Below are 18,263 nucleotides of genomic sequence, written 5' to 3'. Positions count from 1 at the left end.
CTGCATGGTACCAGAAAGGTCCAGTAACATCACGAAGGATCGCAGTCACCCTGCTCATGGACTCACTCCATCTGGGAGGAGGCCACGTAACATCCACACCAGGACTGTCAGAATCCAATACTTTCCCCAAGCAGTAAGGCTGATCAACACCTCCACCTACTAACTCACCCCTCCTCACCCCCAACCACCACTAGTTAATGATCTTCTTGTTAAGTGTTTAGTGCCGGAGGGGGTGGGGTTGGCAGACCAACATCGGGAGTCTTACCGCCACCAACCGAGAGCAACCGGACGGGAGGTTGGTCCGTCCCTCCCCCCGAAACAGTTGGTCTGTCCCGTCACCCCTCTCCCACGCTGGAATTGGTCTATCCCGTTGCCCTGGTGAGCCGGTTGCCCGGATGTGGTTTGCGGTTCCCGGATGTGGTGGGGAGAGCGACAGGAGGAGGTAGGAGGCGTCGGGGGGGGGAGAGCGAGGGGTGGGGAGGAGGGGGTAGTGAGGCGAGGAGGGGTAGAGGGGGTGGCGAGGAGGGGTAGGAAGGGTAGAGAGGAGGGATAGGGAGGGGTGGAGTGGAGGGGTAGAGGGGGTAGAGAGGAGAGGAGGGGTGGAGAGGAGAGGAGGGGTAGAGGGGAGGGGAGGGGTGGGGTGGGGTTAGGGAGTTGAAAGGAAAGTGGTGGGGAAGAGGATGGAGGGGTAGAGAGGAGAGGAGGGGTGGAGAGGAGAGGAGGGGTAGAGGGTGGAGAGGAGAGGAGGGGTAGAGGGTGGAGAGGAGAGGAGGGGTAGAGAGGGTGGAGAGGAGAGGAGGGGTAGAGGGTGGAGAGGAGAGGAGGGGTAGAGAGGGTGGAGAGGAGAGGAGGGGTAGAGGGTGGAGAGGAGAGGAAGGGTTGAGAGGGTGGAGAGGAGCAGAGTGGTAGAGGGGGTAGAGAGGAGAGGAGGGGTGGGGAGGAGAGGAAGGGTAGAGGGGAGGGGTGGAGGTATGGGAGTGAAGGGAGGGGAGGGGAGGGGTGGGGTTAGGGAGTTGAGAGGAAAGTGATGGGGAAGAGGATGGAGGGGTGAGAGAGGGGAGAGGAGGGGTGGAGAGGAGAGGAGGGGTAGAGGGGGTAGAGAGGAGAGGAGGGGAGGAGAGGAGGGGTAGAGGGTGGGGAGGAGAGGAAGGGTAGAGAGGAGGGGTGGAGGTATGGGAGTGAGGGGAGGGGAGGGGTGGGGTTAGGGAGTTGAGAGGAAAGTGGTGGGGAAGAGGATGGAGGGGTGAGAGAGGGGAGAGGAGGGGAGGAGAGGAGGGGTAGAGGGGGTAGAGAGGAGAGGAGGGGTGGAGAGGAGAGGAGGGGTAGAGGGTGGGGAGGAGAGGAAGGGTAGAGGAGAGGGGTGGAGGTATGGGAGTGAGGGGAGGGGTGGGGTTAGGGAGTTGAGAGGAAAGTGGTGGGGAAGAGGAAGGAGGGGTGAGAGAGGGGAGAGGGAGTGGGGGAGAGAGGAGTGGGAGAGGAATATTGGTTCTGTGTCAGTTAGAAGAAAGGGTGTTAAATACTTTGAGGATATTTCGGCTCATAAAGCTGCTAGTATGTATTGCCAGCTGTGGATGTCAGCGAGGGGCTGTGCTTGGTCCTGAGGAATGGCTCTGTCCAGTGATACCACAGTGGGTTGACCTGAGACCCAACTCCATGTGGGTGGGGGTGATGGGGGAAATGAGTGATTTGGCTTCCATAATGCTGATACTAATAAAGAGGAAAGTTACATCAAATACCTGATAAGCTGTAGGAAAAAGCTTTGATTTCTCTCACACCAGCTCATGGTCACTGAAGTGTTGGTGCGATTAAAACCGGAGGGCTAAGTCTTGGTAGAATTAGGATCTAATTTAGTCTATTGCTGACACATGAAGCTGACAGGAAACAGTTTGCACAGTCATCATCATCATCGTTATGGTGGTCTGACGTGGGCGATCATGGTCCTTCCATGACCATGATTGTTCTTGGCAGATTTTTCTAGATGTGGTTTGTCATTGGCTTCTGGGAGGTGTCTTTACAAGATGGGTGACCCCAGCTATTATCAATACTCTTCAGAGATTGTCTGCCTGGTATCAGTGGACACATGACCAGGACTTGTGATATGTGTCAGCTGCTCATATGACCATCCACCACCTGATCCCATGTTTCCACGCGACCCTGAACCAGGGTGGGGGTGGTTAAACACCTTGCCCAAAGGTGACCTAAAGGCTAGTGGAGAGAAGGAGCACCTTATACCTGTCGTTGGTAAAGACATACCCCCACCTTGCCTCTTAAAATACCCCAACAAATACAGTCGGCACGCAAAAAAACAGAATGCTGGGAAGATCACAGTGCACTGAACATCAGTAAGACGAAAGAGCTTATTGTGGACTTCAGGAAGGGTAAAACGAAGGAACACACACCAGTCCTCATAGAGGGATCAGAAGTGGAGAGGGTGAGCAGTTTCCTGGATGTCAGCATCTCTGAGGATCTAACCTGATCCCAACATATCGGTGCAGCTATAAAGAAGGCAAGGCAGCGGCTATATTTCATCAGGAGTTTGAGGAGTTGGAATGTCACCTAAATCACTCACAAATTTCTACAGATGGACTGTGGAGATCATTCTAACTGGCTGCATCACCGTCTGGTATGGGAGGGGGAGGGTCTGCTGCACAGGATTGAAATAAGCTGCAGAGAGTTGTGAACTCAGTCTGCTCCATCATGGGCACCAGCCTCCGTAATATCTAAGACATCTTCCAGGAACGGTGCCTCAAAAAGGTGACGTCTATCATTGCGGATGCCATCACCCAGCACATGCCCTCTTCTCATTGCTACCATTAGGGAGGAGGGACAGGAGCCTGAAGACACACACTCAATAATTCATGAACAGCTCCTTCCCCTCTGCCGTCAGATTTCTGAATGGACATTGAACCCATGAACAGTACCTCACTACTTTCTGTTTTTACGTTTGCACTATTTATTTAACTATTTATATACAAAATTGACATTTTTTTCTCTATCAAGTATTGCATTGTACTGCTGCTGCAAAGTTAACAAATTTCATGATGTGCCAGTGATAACAAACCTGATTCTGATTCAGTCTGAGGTAGCATCAGATTAAAGTAACAGTGACAATAACAGAGAGTCAGAGAACACGGCAGCCCCACCGGTGGATGTGAGGGAGGTGGCCGCTTCAGGAGTCTGACAGCAGTGGGGAAGAAGCTGTTCCTGCGTCTGGATGTGAACTGTGCAGGAGCTGCAGTACCACTGTCTTCTACAACACAATGTCATCATTTCCAAAAGATCCCACTTGAAGCAATTCTGAGAGTGTAGTGAGAGTTGCTCGATGGGAAATCCAGCAGGCAAGTTGGGTACAGACTGAATCCGTAAACAGTTTGACAGTGCTTGGCCTCTGCGGGCTGGAGTTTAGAATGACGAAGGGGAACTCATTGAAACTAAGTGGATGTGCAGCGTATAATGGGGGTTCTACATACAGTATAATGGGGGTTCTAGATACAGTATAATGGGGGGTTCTAGATACAGTATAATGGGGGGGGGGGTTCTAGATACAGTGTGGATTAGACTCTCCCAGCCCTTCGAGCCACACTGTCAAGTAATCCCCTGTTTAACCCTAGTCTCACCATGGGACAATTTACAATGACCAATTATCCTACCAACCGGTACGTCTTTGGACTGTGGGAGGAAACCGGAGCACCCGGAGGAAACCCACGTGGTCACGGGGAGAACGTACACACTCCTTACAGACAAGGGTGGGAATTGAACCCGGGTCACCTGTACTGTAAAGCATTATGCTATCCACTACACTAGAGTTAGTAAATCATGGACAGGGTATGTTGGCGCTAGAGCATGGTGACACTCGCAGTGCTTATTTGATTTGAAGCAAATGTACATGTGAGAAATAAAGGTAATCTCCGATCTTGGCAACGTTTCTTCACCATACGAGGAGACAACGTCAGTGCGCTGTTGATTGGGTGTGTCCTCTGAACGCTTGGCCTTTATATACTTATCAATCAGCTGATTTCAAACACTCAGTTGTGATGTGGGGAGGAAATCTCATTGCTGATAGATTGCATGATGAGCTTTGTGCGTTTGTGGCCCACATCAGCTCATAAGTAGGATCAAGGTCTGTGTCTGTTTACAGAATTATTTGTGGAAAACCACGCTTCTCAGAATTCTCTTGCATGTTGCGTGTGTGCTTGCACCAGGACCTTCCCTAATGCCCAGCTGGATTAGTCTCTGCCGGTGAAGGTCGAGAGGGTGGGCATCAGTGAAAGTTGTGGCACAAACAAACACGGCAGGCACAGAGTTTGCCACACAGCCAGTCAGCGACGAGATTTCCTCCCACACCTCAGGTGAGTTTCTGAAACGGCGACCACTCAGCTGAGTTAAAAATATATAAGAGACAAGCATGCAGAGGACACACCACAAGTGAACAGTGCACCCATGATGTCTCCTGGTATGGTGATGAAACGTTTGCAAGTAAGTTGCCAAGTTCGGAGAACAACCCACATCGACCCACATCAACCCAAACATCGACTGTCCGAGTTACACATTTTCTGAGTTATTTCCAAACCTAACTTCTTTAGCAGAAGTTTTTTGTTAAATATTTATTAAAATATAGTTGACATTCTTACTAAAATAGCACCACATAACCCCGGTGATTTCAATAAACTTTTAATTTTGTTTACTGTCAGGCTGACTGATTTATTTAAAAAAAGAGAATTACTGGGAGGCGTGGGTAGTGTAGAACAAAGAAATGATAGGAGAGCAGCAGAGTTCAGTTGCGAAGTGAGTGGGCAGAAGGAATTGAGAGAAGAGTGAGGAGCCACAGCTAACCCTCATATCAAACTCTAGTTGGCCTCTTCACTGTTTGTATCACTTTCTGCTTTCACTTGAAAGCTCCCTTTTACCTCTGACCTCCCCTCTCTTTATCTTGTTATCTTGGCAGAGAGTTATGAGCGCACGTTTCTGTTCTGAGTTATCTGCTGTGTTGGAGAACTGGAGGCCGCCTGTGATTTCTCCTGTTGTGACTGGTTATTTCTCTTGTCAGTCAGGCAGCTTCCGTGCCCTTCACCAAGCCTGACCGATCAAAGCTGAAAAGCTGGTGTGTGATCACGGTTGAACTGTGTTCCTGGGGTTGTGCTCTCGCATTGTTGTAAGCCAGTTTTGGACATCCCTGGTGTGGCCGGTGAAAAAGATTTCAGATTGATGCACACAAAATGCTAGAGGGACTCGGCAGGTTGGTGATAGGTGAAGCCCGGTGAGGGAGAAGGTATGTGGGTGAAGGAGGGGTTGATGAGACTTCAACTGGCTTCACCTATCACCTGTGCTCCTTCTCCCTCCCCATCTTCTTACTCTGGCATCCTCCCCCTTCCTTTCCAGTCCTGATGAAGGGTCTTGGCCCGAAACGTCAACTGTACTCTTCCGTTGATGCAGCCTGATCTGCTGAGTTCCTTCAGCATCTTGTGTGCGGTACAGTGAAGTGCATCCTTTGTGATAACAACACGACCCATGGATGTGCTGGGGGCAGCCTGCACGTATCACCACACATTCCAGCACCAACATGGTGTCTAAAATGTTCAGCAGAATAACACAGGCAAGCCCCATTCCTCCCTCCTACACACAGACCCACGTGCGCGCACGCACGCAATCCCCCAACACAGACCCACGTGCGCGCACGCACGCAATCCCCCAACACAGACCCACGTGCGCGCATGCAATCCCCCAAGTCGTATCTGGGCCTCTAGTCTCCAGCGGACTCACAGACACTGGTTCTTTGACTCCCCGAGGGCTTCAGGTCTCAGGCCCCAGTATCCCAATTGTGCTTAGTGTCACTAGCATATGTCGTGAAATCTGTTGTTTTGTGGTAGCAGTATATTGCAATACTTAGTAATAAAAAACTGTAAATTCCAATCAGAAATATTGTTAAAAAAATTAAGTTAAATAAGTCATGCAAAAAAAAATGGAGTTGGTGTTCATGGGTTCAACGTCCATTCGGGAATCTGGCGGAGGGGAAGCCACTGTTCCTAATGTGTTGAGTGTGTGTCTTCAGGCTCCTGATGGCGGCAGTGAGAAGAGGGCATTTCCTAGGTGATGGGGGTCCTTAATGACGGGGGATGCCTTTTTGTGGCGTCACCTTTCGAAGGTGTCTGTGATAGTGGGAGGCCAGTTCCCGTGATAGAGCTGACTGAGCTCTCAGCTCTCTGCAGCTTATTTCCGATCGTGTGCAGTACCCCCTACGTACTAGACGGTGATTAGCGTGCTCTCCACTGTGGCGGTTGTCTGTCGTGTCCAACAATGATAGGAAACCTGTGTGGGAGAGTTTTTAAAGTGCAAAAGTCTTTGGACTGGGCAGTTCCTCTCTCTGGACCTCAGAAATCTGGGTCCAGTGGTATGAAAAAGCATCTGAAACCAGCTTTTCTTGGCTGCAGTGGATGACCATGAGATCTTCTGTGCCTTGTCATGCCTTTGGCTCTCCATAGTGTGTTGCCCAACTGCCTTCCTGGCCACTGCATCTGACTGTAGATCTCATCCGCCCAGTCTGCCGGAGCTGGCTTCACATGCTGGGACAAGCATGTCTGTACCTCGCCAGATTATGAGGCTGCTGGCTAGTCTCACCTGGTTTCGTTTCATTGTCGAAGCTGCGAGAGTCTTTGGTGACATACCAGATATCCTCAAACTCCGACTGAAATATAGCCACTGTTGTGCTGTGTTTGTAATTGCATTAACATGTTGGGCCCACTTGCCCTTCCCACTGCTGCTCCCTCGAGGAGGACTGAACTTCTGGACTTCTGATTGTCCTTCAAAACAACATGTGCCATAGTAATTACAGTGAGGAAAAGAAAAATCTATTCCAGGTTTAAAATGGTTGGAGAGATTTGGTTCCTTTAGAGAGAAACTTTGGGCATATGTTGACGATGTCATTGGAACAGAAGAGTGAGTTGAAGACATCTGGAAAGTCAGTTCGATTACAAGGACTGAGAGAAAAGGTCAAAGTTTATTTTTGCAATGTGAAGCGACTGGAGTTGGCAAAGCTGCAGCTGGAGTGGGACATTTCAGAACAGCTGAGTGGAACTAGTGCAAGTGATGAGTGGGTTATGGTCTCTAGCCAAGGTTCCTGTTGACGCGAATTGTTGTGGGACTCCTGGAGTGTTTAATCTAAATTTATTGTACTGTGGATTTCTCGTACCTTGCTTTACTTTCGTTCCAGTTCAAATTAAAAGTTCCGAATGAGAACAGGCAGAAATGTCTGTTCATCTTCTTTTTAACCATTGTCTTAGGATGGCAAATTGTTTGGGTTGACTAATCTTGCATGTTGCTGTGATCCTTTGCTTTCCTGAGCACAGTTCTACTGCAATATTTATGTACTTCCATTTTGAAGTATCATTTAGCATCATATGTCATTAAATATGTCGATTTAAGTGCTGGGTCAATTTGGAAAGGTTGGGTACGGGCCAGAACCTAGTGGCGGGGTGCAGGCCCAGATTGTACTGATGTGACAGGGCCCAGGTCCCTGATGGTCGGACGATTTAAATGCTGGGTCAGATGGATTGAAAAGGCAGGGTGTCGGGACCAGATGCGAGGGTTGGGATGGTTCCTCTGCTCTGCAATGGGCTGAACTGAGGCTGTGGGTCTGTTCTGGACTTCGTGTCTGCAGGCTCTGCGACATTTACTCTGCTCTGCTCTACGCTGAACTGAGGCTGTAGGTTTGTTCTGGCTGCTCCAGGCTTTGTGTCTGAGGACGCACTTTTGTTTTAAATGCTGCTGTTTGCCTTTACTGTTTACATGATTTGTTTTTTTTTCTCTCTGTTTTCTTGCAGGCATTCACAGTAGAACACAGAAGTACAATAGAATCAGTGAAAAACTGCACACAAAGACTAATAAATTGTGCAAATACAAAAGAAATGAGTAACAATAATAAACAAGTGAATAAATAATACTGAGCACATGAATTGTAGGGTCATTGAAAGTGAGTCCGTAGGTTGATTGGCTCAGTGTTGTGGTGAGTGAAGTTATCCACACTGGTTCAGGAGCCTGATGGTTGTGGGGTAATAAATGTTCCTGAACCTGGTGGTGTGGGACCTGAGGCTCATTGTGGTGAGTGAAGTTATCCACACTGGTTCAGGAGCCTGATGGTTGAGGGGTAATAACTGTTCCTGAACCTGGTGGTGTGGGACCTGAGGCTCATTGTGGGGAGTGAAGTTATCCACACTGGTTCAGGAGCCTGATGGTTGTGGGGTAATAACTGTTCCTGAACCTGGTGGTGTGGGACCTGAGGCTCATTGTGGTGAGTGAAGTTATCCACACTGGTTCAGGAGCCTGATGGTTGTGGGGTAATAACTGTTCCTGAACCTGGTGGTGTGGGACCTGAGGCTCATTGTGGTGAGTGAAGTTATCCACTCTGGTTCAGGAGCCTGATGGTTGTGGGGTAATAACTGTTCCTGAACCTGGTGGTGTGGGACCTGAGGCTCATTGTGGGGAGTGAAGTTATCCACACTGGTCCAGGAGCCTGATGATTGTGGGGTAATAACTGTTCCTGAACCTGGTGATGTGGGACCTGAGGCTGATTGTGGTGAGTGAAGTTATCCACACTGGTTCAGGAGCCTGATGGTTGTGGGGTAATAACTGTTCCTGAACCTGGTGGTGTTAAGGCTCCTTGATGAGAGCAGAGCTTAGACTGGATGGTGGTGGAGGTCCTGGATAATGGATGCAGCTTTCTTGTGGCAGTGCTCTTTACAGATGTGCTTAGTGGTGGGGAAGGCTTTGCCTGTGACTGAAGGAACTAGGCTGAGCTCGGGGCCATATTAACTTCTCCTTGGAGGAGTGCCAGGATGCGCAGTGCTCCCGTGGTTCGTTCCAAGCATTGTCGATTCTGATGGAGGGCAGAGCGAAATGGTCTTTGTTAAGGAAGTGGAGAAGCTTGCACTCACTCGTACTGTTGATGGGCGAGAGCTCTGCTGGACTTCATCGTGGGAAGCTGTATAATTCTCTGCTTGATTTCATTCTGATCCTCACAGCTGATCTCATTGAAACCTATTGAACATTGAAAGGACTAGGAAGAGTGAATGTGAAGAGGATGTTTCCTATGGTGCGGGAGTCTAGGACCAGAGGTCACCACGACCTCAGAATAGAATGGAGATGAGGAGGTATTTCTTCAGCCAGAGAGTGGTGAATCTGTGAAATTTGTTGTGGAGGCCAAGCCATTGAATACATTTAAGGCAGAGGTTGATCGATTCTTGACTAGTGAGGGTGTGAAGGGATACAGGGAGAAGGCTGGAGATTGGGGCTGAGGAGGAAAATGGATCGGCCATGATGAGATGGTGAGGCAGACTTGATAGGCTGAATGGCCTAGTTTGCTCTGATGTCTTATGGTTTTACCTCATGATGAGTTGACTTGTCTGGATGGCATGCAAGATAAACTTTTCACTGTACTTATTATGTGAAAATAATAAACCAATTTACTAATTTAATTCCCGGGAAATAAGTGGCTTCTTAGTTCTCCATGTCACTCTTTCCTATGTTTGAATTAATCTGCCAGAGTTGAAAAATAACTCTGACTTGGATAAGGAATCTTGACAGAGCCAACCAACTCTAAAATGAATGAACCCCCATCTTCCCACAGCAGTACCGCAGTGCTGGGACTGTAATTTGAGATCAGCTTGACATCTGATGCCGTCTTTGTTTTAATCCTGCTCCCCGAGTGCCGCGCACACACCTGAAGTGCTGAGGGCTAAGTGTTGATTTTCCTTTGGGGAATGCTGTAAGGAAAGCCAGGCTTGGGAGTGGAGATGATGTTCTTTTAATTAGAGGGAGGTCGGGTGATCTGGAGCAAGGGTCTGTTGAAGGGCCGCCCTTAATCATCATTTTGTTTACATTCACACAGTACTTTGGATAATCTGTCGGGCACTTGTGATGTCACATCAGGCAGAAATGGCAGGGATATGGAGAGACCCAGCTCAAACTTCAAAAGAATGTGTCTGTGGAACTCCATTTGCTGTGAAGCTGGATTTGAATGAATGCAGGTTATTGAATGAAGCCAGGGTCCTTTAAACTAACATGGTTTATTTGAAAGCACTTGTTTTAAACATTTCTTCCCCTTGGGTGTAGGATTTCAGTAGCTCTCGGTGTTAGTCCTGACAGTGTCAATGCCCTATTCAACTCAATCAGAATCAGGTCTAATTTCACTGGCAACTGTCTTGAAATTTGTTGATTTTGCTGCAGCATTACAATGCAATACATGATAAAGTAGGAAATATTGAACTACAGTAATTCTATATGTATATTAAATAGTTCTGTTAAAATAAGTAGTGCAAAGACATTTTTTTTTAAGAAGTGAGTTGGTGTTCATAGGTTTAACGTCTGCTCAGAAACAGGATGGCGGAGGGGAAGAGGCTGTTCCCGAATCGAAGAGTGTGTGCCTTCAGGCTTCTGTACCTCCGTCCTGATGGTATCAATGAGAAGGGGGTTTAGATCTTGCATTCTGATGTATGCTGAGGCTTTATAAGGCCACATTTGAAGAACTGTGAACGGTTTTGGGCCCCTTACCTAAGAAAGGATGTGCCGACACTGAAGAGTCCAGAGGATGAGTACAAGAGTCCAGGTTATACAAGAATATGTGCGGGCTCGAAGGGCTGAATGGCCTACTCCTGCACCTATTTTCTATGTTTCTATGAATGATCCCAGGAATGGAAGGGAATGGGGAGTGTTTGGCTCTGGGCCTGTACTTGCTGGAGTTTAGAAGAATGAGGGGAGAGCTCATTAAAACCTACTGAATATTAAAGGACTAGATCAGGGATCCCCAGTTTTTTTATGTTAATGAGGTCACCTCTCATTCTTCTGAATTCCAGTGAGTAGATGCTCAGAGATGTCAAATGGTCCTCGTACGACAAGCCTTTCAATCCAGGAATAATTTTTACGAATCTCCTTTGAACCCTCTCCAATGTCATCACATCCTTTCTTAAATAAGGTGCCCAAAACTGCTCACAATACTCCAAGTGAGGCCTCATCAGTGCCTTATAAACCCCCAGCATCACATCCTTGCTTTTATATTCTAGTCTTCTCAAAATAAATGCTACATCTCATTTGGCTTCCTCACCACTGATTCAACCTGCAAATTAACTTTGAAGGAATCCTACACAAGGACTTCAAGTCCTTTTGCACCTTTTTTGAATTTTCTCTCCATTTAGAAACTAGTCTATGCTTTTATGAAGAAAAGGGATTAGCTTGAATATACATTTGACATGGACACGAATGGGCAGAAGGGCCTTTCTCACTACTGTACAACAGCACAGGAACAGGCTTCCACAGCCTGCATAGAACACAATGGTGAATTAATCTTAATTCTCTTCATCCATACCCCTCCACTTACTGCATATTCATGTGGCTATCTATTAGAACTGGACTATAAAGATTTTGCTTCCTGAATACTTTTGGGTATGTCTTATCATGAAAATCACCATGAAAATTTCCCCATCATGCACCATTTTTTAAAAGAATTGCCTATATTTGTTATTTCAATTCAGAACACAAATCAAACAGGTCATCAATGTCAGGCAATTCAAAGAACTTCTAGTAGGACTGGAGAAAATTGCATGGAAGGCATTCAAGGATGTTGTTGAAAGTTTTCTTGGCAACTACAGAGCACCAAACTACGTGCAGCTGGTTGACAACATGCTTCAAGCATACAAAACCATGAAGTGCAACATGTCACTAAAGATCCATTTTCTGCATTCCCATTTAGACTTCTTCCCTGCAATCTTGGCGCTGTCAGTGACGAGCGTGGTGAAAGGTTTCACCAGGACATTGCAGTCATGGAGAAACAGTATCAGGGCAACTGGAATTCATCAATCCTGGCTGATTATTGTTGGACACTTAAGCACGAGGCCTCTGACACTGAGCACAAATGAAAATCGTTAATAAAACATTTTTAGCTTAGTTGAACTACTGCTAAGTGTCAGCACTGTTATGCAATAAAAGTTAATTTCGTGTCTGCGAATTCCTACGTGATTCAAGTAGTCTGAAATTTTATTTGTGTTCAGCTTCAAGTGGTCTATCATAAACAAAAAGAAATTCTGAGGAAGCAACACTTCTGAAGAAATTTATTTTGCCATTGTAGCCTTTCAAACACCACTCATATCTGTTGCCATCCAGCAGCCTGTTCCAGAAACCTCTGCTGATTTTAACCCAGATCTCAGCGTGGTCTAATGCCAATCCTGGAGTTAGACAGCATGGAAAGTGGCCTTGTGGCCCAGCTTGTCCACCCTGACCAAGCTATCCACTTGAGCTAGTCCCATTTCCCTATATTCCTTGTAATCCTCTAAAGTTTCCAACTGTTTTTTATGCTGTAGACCAATACCCTTAAGCAAGGGGTCTGGGGACCCCAGGTTGGAAACCTCTGCTCTAAACCATCTAAACGTCTTCTAACCAGTGTACATACCGCTGCCACTTCCTCTGGCACCTTGTTCTTTTTACCCACCACCCTCTGAAGCTGATGGCGGAGGGGAAGTTTCAAATCTCACCTTAAGCGTGTGCCCTCTAGTTTAGACCCCTCTACCCTGGGTGGTGGGGTGGTATAAGGCGCTCCTTCCCTCCACTATCCTGCAGGTCACCCTTGGGCAAGGTGTAGCACCTGTTTAGCATCCCCCCCCGCCCCCAAAGATCTGGGTCATGTGAAGCCATGGGAGCAGCTGGTGCAGATCACAAGTCCTGGTTATGTGACCACTGGCGTCAGGCAGACAATCTCTGAAGAGTATTGATAATGGCTGGGGTCACTCGTCTTGTAAAGACACTGCCCAGAAGGCAATGACAAACCGTTTCTGTTGGAAAAAAAAATTGCCAAGAACATTCATGACCATGGGAAGACCACGACTGGCCACGTCATACGACACGGCACATGATGATGACCCTGGGAAAAGAAGTAAGAATATTCACCTATCAATCTATGCTCCTCAAGGATTTATAAACCTCAAGTTATTGTGCAGAATGGACATGAAGGGGAGGGGAGGAATTCGGGTTCATGCAGTAAGGCACTAAATGTGGCTCAGTGTTAGAGGGTTTCACCTGCATTTATAATCTGTTCCCTGTAGTGTGATCCTTTAATCCGAGCCACCTGACATTGTTGCCATTTATAACACGGGAAAATGTTTTGCACCCTCATTTTAATGCCCCCAAAGCCCTAACTTTGAAATGTGAATGAAATGTAATGAAATGTGCAGTTGCACTGCATGAATCACAGTGGCCATGTGTGTACAGCGAACTCCCAGAGAGAAGTGTGAGAATGACTCGTTAATCTGACACATATTGTGTGTGTGTGTGAGAGAGAGAGAGAGATAGATTAACTTTACTGCTGTTTGCCACAGATTGTTTAAATCCACCAAAGAATGTAGATAGAGCTTTGGTTATTAAATTCTGTTGCATTGCACTGGAGATGTTTAGTCAGCACCATCATTTTATTTCTACTTTTGCCATGCTTATTTAATTTAAATATATACTTGCTGTAATTTTTTCTATTATTACATATTGCATTCAACTGCAAAGTTAACCAAGTTTGTGACCTATGCCCATGATATTAAACCTGATTCTGATTCATTCCTCAGTAACACAATACATCTTTGGCTTTACAATACATCTTACGCTCCCTCACTGCTCTATTTTAAAGTTATCCTTTGCCCTTGCTCCTAAAAACGATGAGCAGTCCTGTTTCCAACATAAAGACAGGAATAGGTCTGTATCATGTTGGTGATGGCAAGAAATCCTCTGCCACCCCTACATCCCATGACTATAACGTTCTCCCCGCTTCCTCAATATGATAGAGGCATCCCATAAATATGTCGATGCCACTCAGTTCTGCAGTCTCGCCGCTCTGGGTAGTAGAGTTTCCTCTGAATTCTCACCTGGCTTGTTAACAACTATCTGATATTTCTGGATGCTCCCACCTGGTAATGTCTTTCTGTTGATAACCATTCTATAAGCATTTGAGGCTTCTTTTGCTATACACAGCCCTACCTCTGGTTAGAACAGAGAAGACTACAGCATAGGAACAGGACCTTTGGCCCACAATGTTGTACCAAACCAACTAAAAAAGTAAATTTAAAAAAAACTCCCAAAAACTAATCCCTCCAAGCTACACAAGGTCCATATCCCTCCATTTTCTTCATGTTCATGTGCCTATCTAAAGGTCTCTTAAAAGTCTGTAATGTATTTACCTCTATCACCATACCAGGCAGTGCATTCCAGACATCCACCACTCTTCCAGTAAAAAAAAACCCTCACATCCCCTTTCACCTTCGATGCATGCCCTCTGGTATTGGACATTTTCTATAATGGGAAACAGATACTCCCTGTCTACTCTACCTATGCCTCTCATAATCTTATAAACCTTACTGCAGTATGCACTGTTAGTTTGTGCAGGGGTGGCGAACCCCTGGCACATGTGCCCAAGGTGGCACATGCAAAAATTTGGTTGGCGTCCAGCATGCAGGGCTGCTGCCCCTAGAGTCTTTAAACACCACACATAATGAAAAGATGCATATTGATTATCTTTACTGCCAAATGATTTTTCACAACCCAAGAGCAGTGAGATATTTTCACAGAAAGCATCTCGGGCCGGTTTGGTGCCAGGTAGGTAATATGCTTTGAAGTCATCGCAGACATGGTGCACACATCAGGATTTGGTTAGTAAATGGCTACAATAACAATACTATTTAGATATGGTATTTTTCAATTGTCTTTTTAAAAGATTCATCATCACTATGTGTTATGTCATATGACGTGGGTGATCACTCTCTTTGACCATGATTGTTCTTGGCAATTTTTTTCTACAGAAGTGATTTGCCATTGCCATCTTCTGGGCAGTGTCAACAATTCAGGAACAGCTTCTTGCCCTCTGTAATTCAATTTCTGAATGGACATTGCACCGGTGAAAACTACCTCACTACTTTTTCTTTTCCTCTCTTTTTGCAGTACTTTTAAATTATATATCTCTTACTGTAATTTAGTTTTTGTGTGTTGCGTTGTACTGCTGCTGCTAAGTTAGCAAATCCGCCAGTGATAGTAAACCTGATTCTGATTCTTCGGTTCGGTGATGGAGCAGGGTATTCATGAGTCTCGATCCTGAGGGCAGATGCTGTCACCCGGTCCGGCAGTCCTAGTCCTGATGCTCCGTACAGTTAATCTGAGACATTGCTCATCAGAGCTGCAGGGAGTTAGTGAGCTGAGAAAATTCACAAGGCAACTGGCTCCTACTATGGTCTTCACACATTTCCCATTAAAGATAGATAATTACACAGCAAGTGTTACCTCTCTATTAGCTGTTAACTTCTCTCATCAGTGTTTAACAATCTCGCCAACACTAGAAGCATGATGTGTCACTCCAACCTTGGTGCAGTCTCGACAGTTCCTGATTAGTTGTTACTTTTTAGCGCCGACCACTGGGGTTGCAGTGATTTTTTTTTAGCTGTGGGGCTGGCCCACCTGCCACTGAATGTTGTGTCATTTAAATGGTGATACGAACAATTCCTTAAGGTTGTCATAGCCAAGTGGAAGGAGGTGGGATAATGCAGATAAGCCCCGCCACTTCACCTGCTGGACATCTTCAAGGAGTGATACCTTAGAAAGGAGGCACCCATCATCAAGGACCCTCCCCCCAACACCCTCTTCTCATCGCTACCATCAGGGAGGAGGTATAGGAGCCTGGAGACTCACACTCAGTGATTCAGGAACCGTTTCTTCCCCTCTGCCATCCGATTTCTGAATGGACATTGAACCCATGAACACTACCTCACTACTTTTTTCTTTTTTCCACTGATTTACTTTACCTTTTTAATATATACTTACTGTAATTTATTTTTTATAGTTATGTATTGCAATGTATAATTCCATCCGTTAGTCTTGGAAGACCATGGATCTGTGCCTGGAAAGTCTTCACTCTCCAGGGCGCAGGCCTGGGCAAGGTTGTATGGAAGACCAGCAGTTGCCCATGCTGCAAGTCGTGTGTGTTGGCGCGTGGCCAAGTGGTTAAGGCATTCGTCTAGTGATTCGAAGGTCGCTAGTTCGAGCCTTGGCTGAGGCAGCGTGTGTGTCCTTGAGCAAGGCACTTTACTTCACATTGCTCTGCGATGACACTGGTGCCAAGCTGTATGGATCCTAATGCCCTTCCCTTGGACAACATCGGTGGCGTGGAGAGGGGAGACTTGCAGCATGGGCAACTGCTGGTCTTCCATACAACCTTGCCCAGGCCTGCACCCTGGAAACCTTCCAAGGCTCAAATCCGTGGTCTCATGAGACTAACGGAAACCCAAAAATTGCAATGTACTGATACTGCAAAACAAATTTAATGGCATATGCCGGTGGTATTAACTCTGATTCTGTTAAATGCTACCAATGATGTACATCTCAAATAGCCTCTGACAACCAAGTCCAGCTCCTGGCCTTCATGTGTGGCTTAGCTACTAAGCCTGGTGGAACTGTTTTTACTAACAGGAGAAGGGGCAAAGGTGGGTTACTTCAAAAACAAGTTGCTTCAGGCAGTCTGGGCTAATCAGCCAAGATTGGCAGCTCACCTAGGAGAAGGAAAACTCTGATCTCAAACCTCCGCTGCCTTGCAGCTGTAACCACTCGTAGTGCAATCTACCTTGTTATGATCTTGCATTTTATCGTTTGCCAGCATTGCGTTTTTTTTAGTAGCTTTTACAGTTGATTCTGCATTACTATTGTACCTCTATGTACTGTGTAATGATTTGGTCTGTATGAACAGTATTCAAGACAAGCTTTTCACTGTATGTTGGTACATGAGACAATAATAAACCAATTCTAATACCAATACATGATTGGTAGCAGTGCTTTGAGCAGTCTGGGCCTTGAGTTGTAGAATTCCTTCCCAAAACACATTCCTTTAAGATGCTCAAAACTTAATCAGCCCATTTGCCCTGTTCTCAGTGAAGAGCACCTTGGTGTTCACATAACAGATGATTTAACCTGGACCCACAGCATCGCTTCATTAGTCAGACTTGTGTAGATGAGTATACTGACTGACTGCATCACAGCCTGGTATGGAAACACCAATGCCCTTGAATGGAAAATCCCAGAAAAAGTAGAGAATATGGCCAAGTCCATCACAGGTAAAGCCCTTCCCACCGTTGAGCACATAATACACTGTTGCGGAAAAGCAGCATCCATCATCAGGGCACCCCACCACCTAAGACATGCTTTCTTCTCACTGCTACCATCAGGAAGGAAGTACAGTTACCTCGGGTCTCAAACCACCAGGTTCAGGAAGAGTTACTACCCTTAACCATCAGGCTCTTGAACCAAAAGGGATAAATTCACTCAATTTCACTGGCCCCATTGTTGAAATGTTCCCACAACCAATGGGCTCACTTTAAAGGACTCTTTATCTCATGTTTTTGATATTTATTGCTTATTTATTTATTATTATTTGCCCAGTTTGTTGTCTTTTGCAGACTGGTTGAACACCTAAGTTGGTGTGATCTTCATAGATTCTGTTACGGTGGTTATTCTTTGGTTTATTGAGCATGCTGGCAAGACAATGAACCTCAGGGTTGTATATGGTGACATATATGTATGCTGATAATAAATTTATTGTGAAGGCACAGCAGCATCTGCACTTGCTGAGTTGACTGAGGCGTGCAAGGCTCCTCACCCCCATTCTACTAACTTTCTACAGAAGCACCATTGAGAGTGTCTTGTCTAGTTGCATAATTGTGTGGTACAGAAGCTACAAGGCATTAGACCGCAAGACCCTACAGAGAATGGTAAAAACTAATGGAAGCCGAGAGGATCACCGGGGTCTCCCTACACTCTATTTGTGACATTTGCCGGGAGTGTTGTATACAAATGGCTCGAAGCCTTGTTGAGGAACCCTACCAGCCAGTCACTAGTCACTAGTTCAGCAAGCTGTTTACTGCACACTGTGTACAATTCGAATTATACTTTACTAACTTATTTGTGGTAAGATTTTATTTTGTGGATAGACCGTGGTCTGGAGGAACGTTGTTTCGTTTCGGTGTATATATGTACAGTCAGATGTCAATAAACCTGAAATTCAAGTTTAATTGTCTTTCAAACATACATAGATACAGCCAAAAGAAACAACATTCCTCTGGGCCTAGGTGCAAAACACAGTACGAACAGTAATACACAGCGCAAAGCACATATAGCACACCAGTAAAGCATACAGTCACACTAAAGAATACATTTCTATAGACCAAGGCCCTGAGTGACATGTCCTATAAATTGATGGAGCATGG

The 18,263-nt window shown here is 46.1% G+C and overlaps 1 protein-coding gene across 2 annotated transcripts in view; it reads left to right on the top strand.

Moving 5' to 3' along the window:
* The first annotated feature begins 421 nt into the window (after positions 1-421).
* The window catches only part of pak4 (p21 protein (Cdc42/Rac)-activated kinase 4), a 217,973-nt gene continuing 200,131 nt past the window's right edge, over positions 422-18,263 (top strand). Inside the window, exon 1 of one of the 2 annotated variants that reach the window (XM_072274454.1) lies at positions 422-442. The gene's annotated coding sequence lies outside the window, so the exon portion shown is untranslated. The remainder of the gene's footprint in view (positions 443-18,263) is intronic. The other variant, XM_072274453.1, reaches the window with a different exon arrangement.

The sequence above is a fragment of the Mobula birostris genome, chromosome 12 (genome assembly GCF_030028105.1).
Source record: "Mobula birostris isolate sMobBir1 chromosome 12, sMobBir1.hap1, whole genome shotgun sequence".
In the NCBI taxonomy this organism is placed as follows: Eukaryota; Metazoa; Chordata; class Chondrichthyes; order Myliobatiformes; family Myliobatidae; genus Mobula; species Mobula birostris.
Note: the sequence above shows the minus strand (reverse complement) of the source record. Positions and strands in the feature narration are given on the sequence as shown.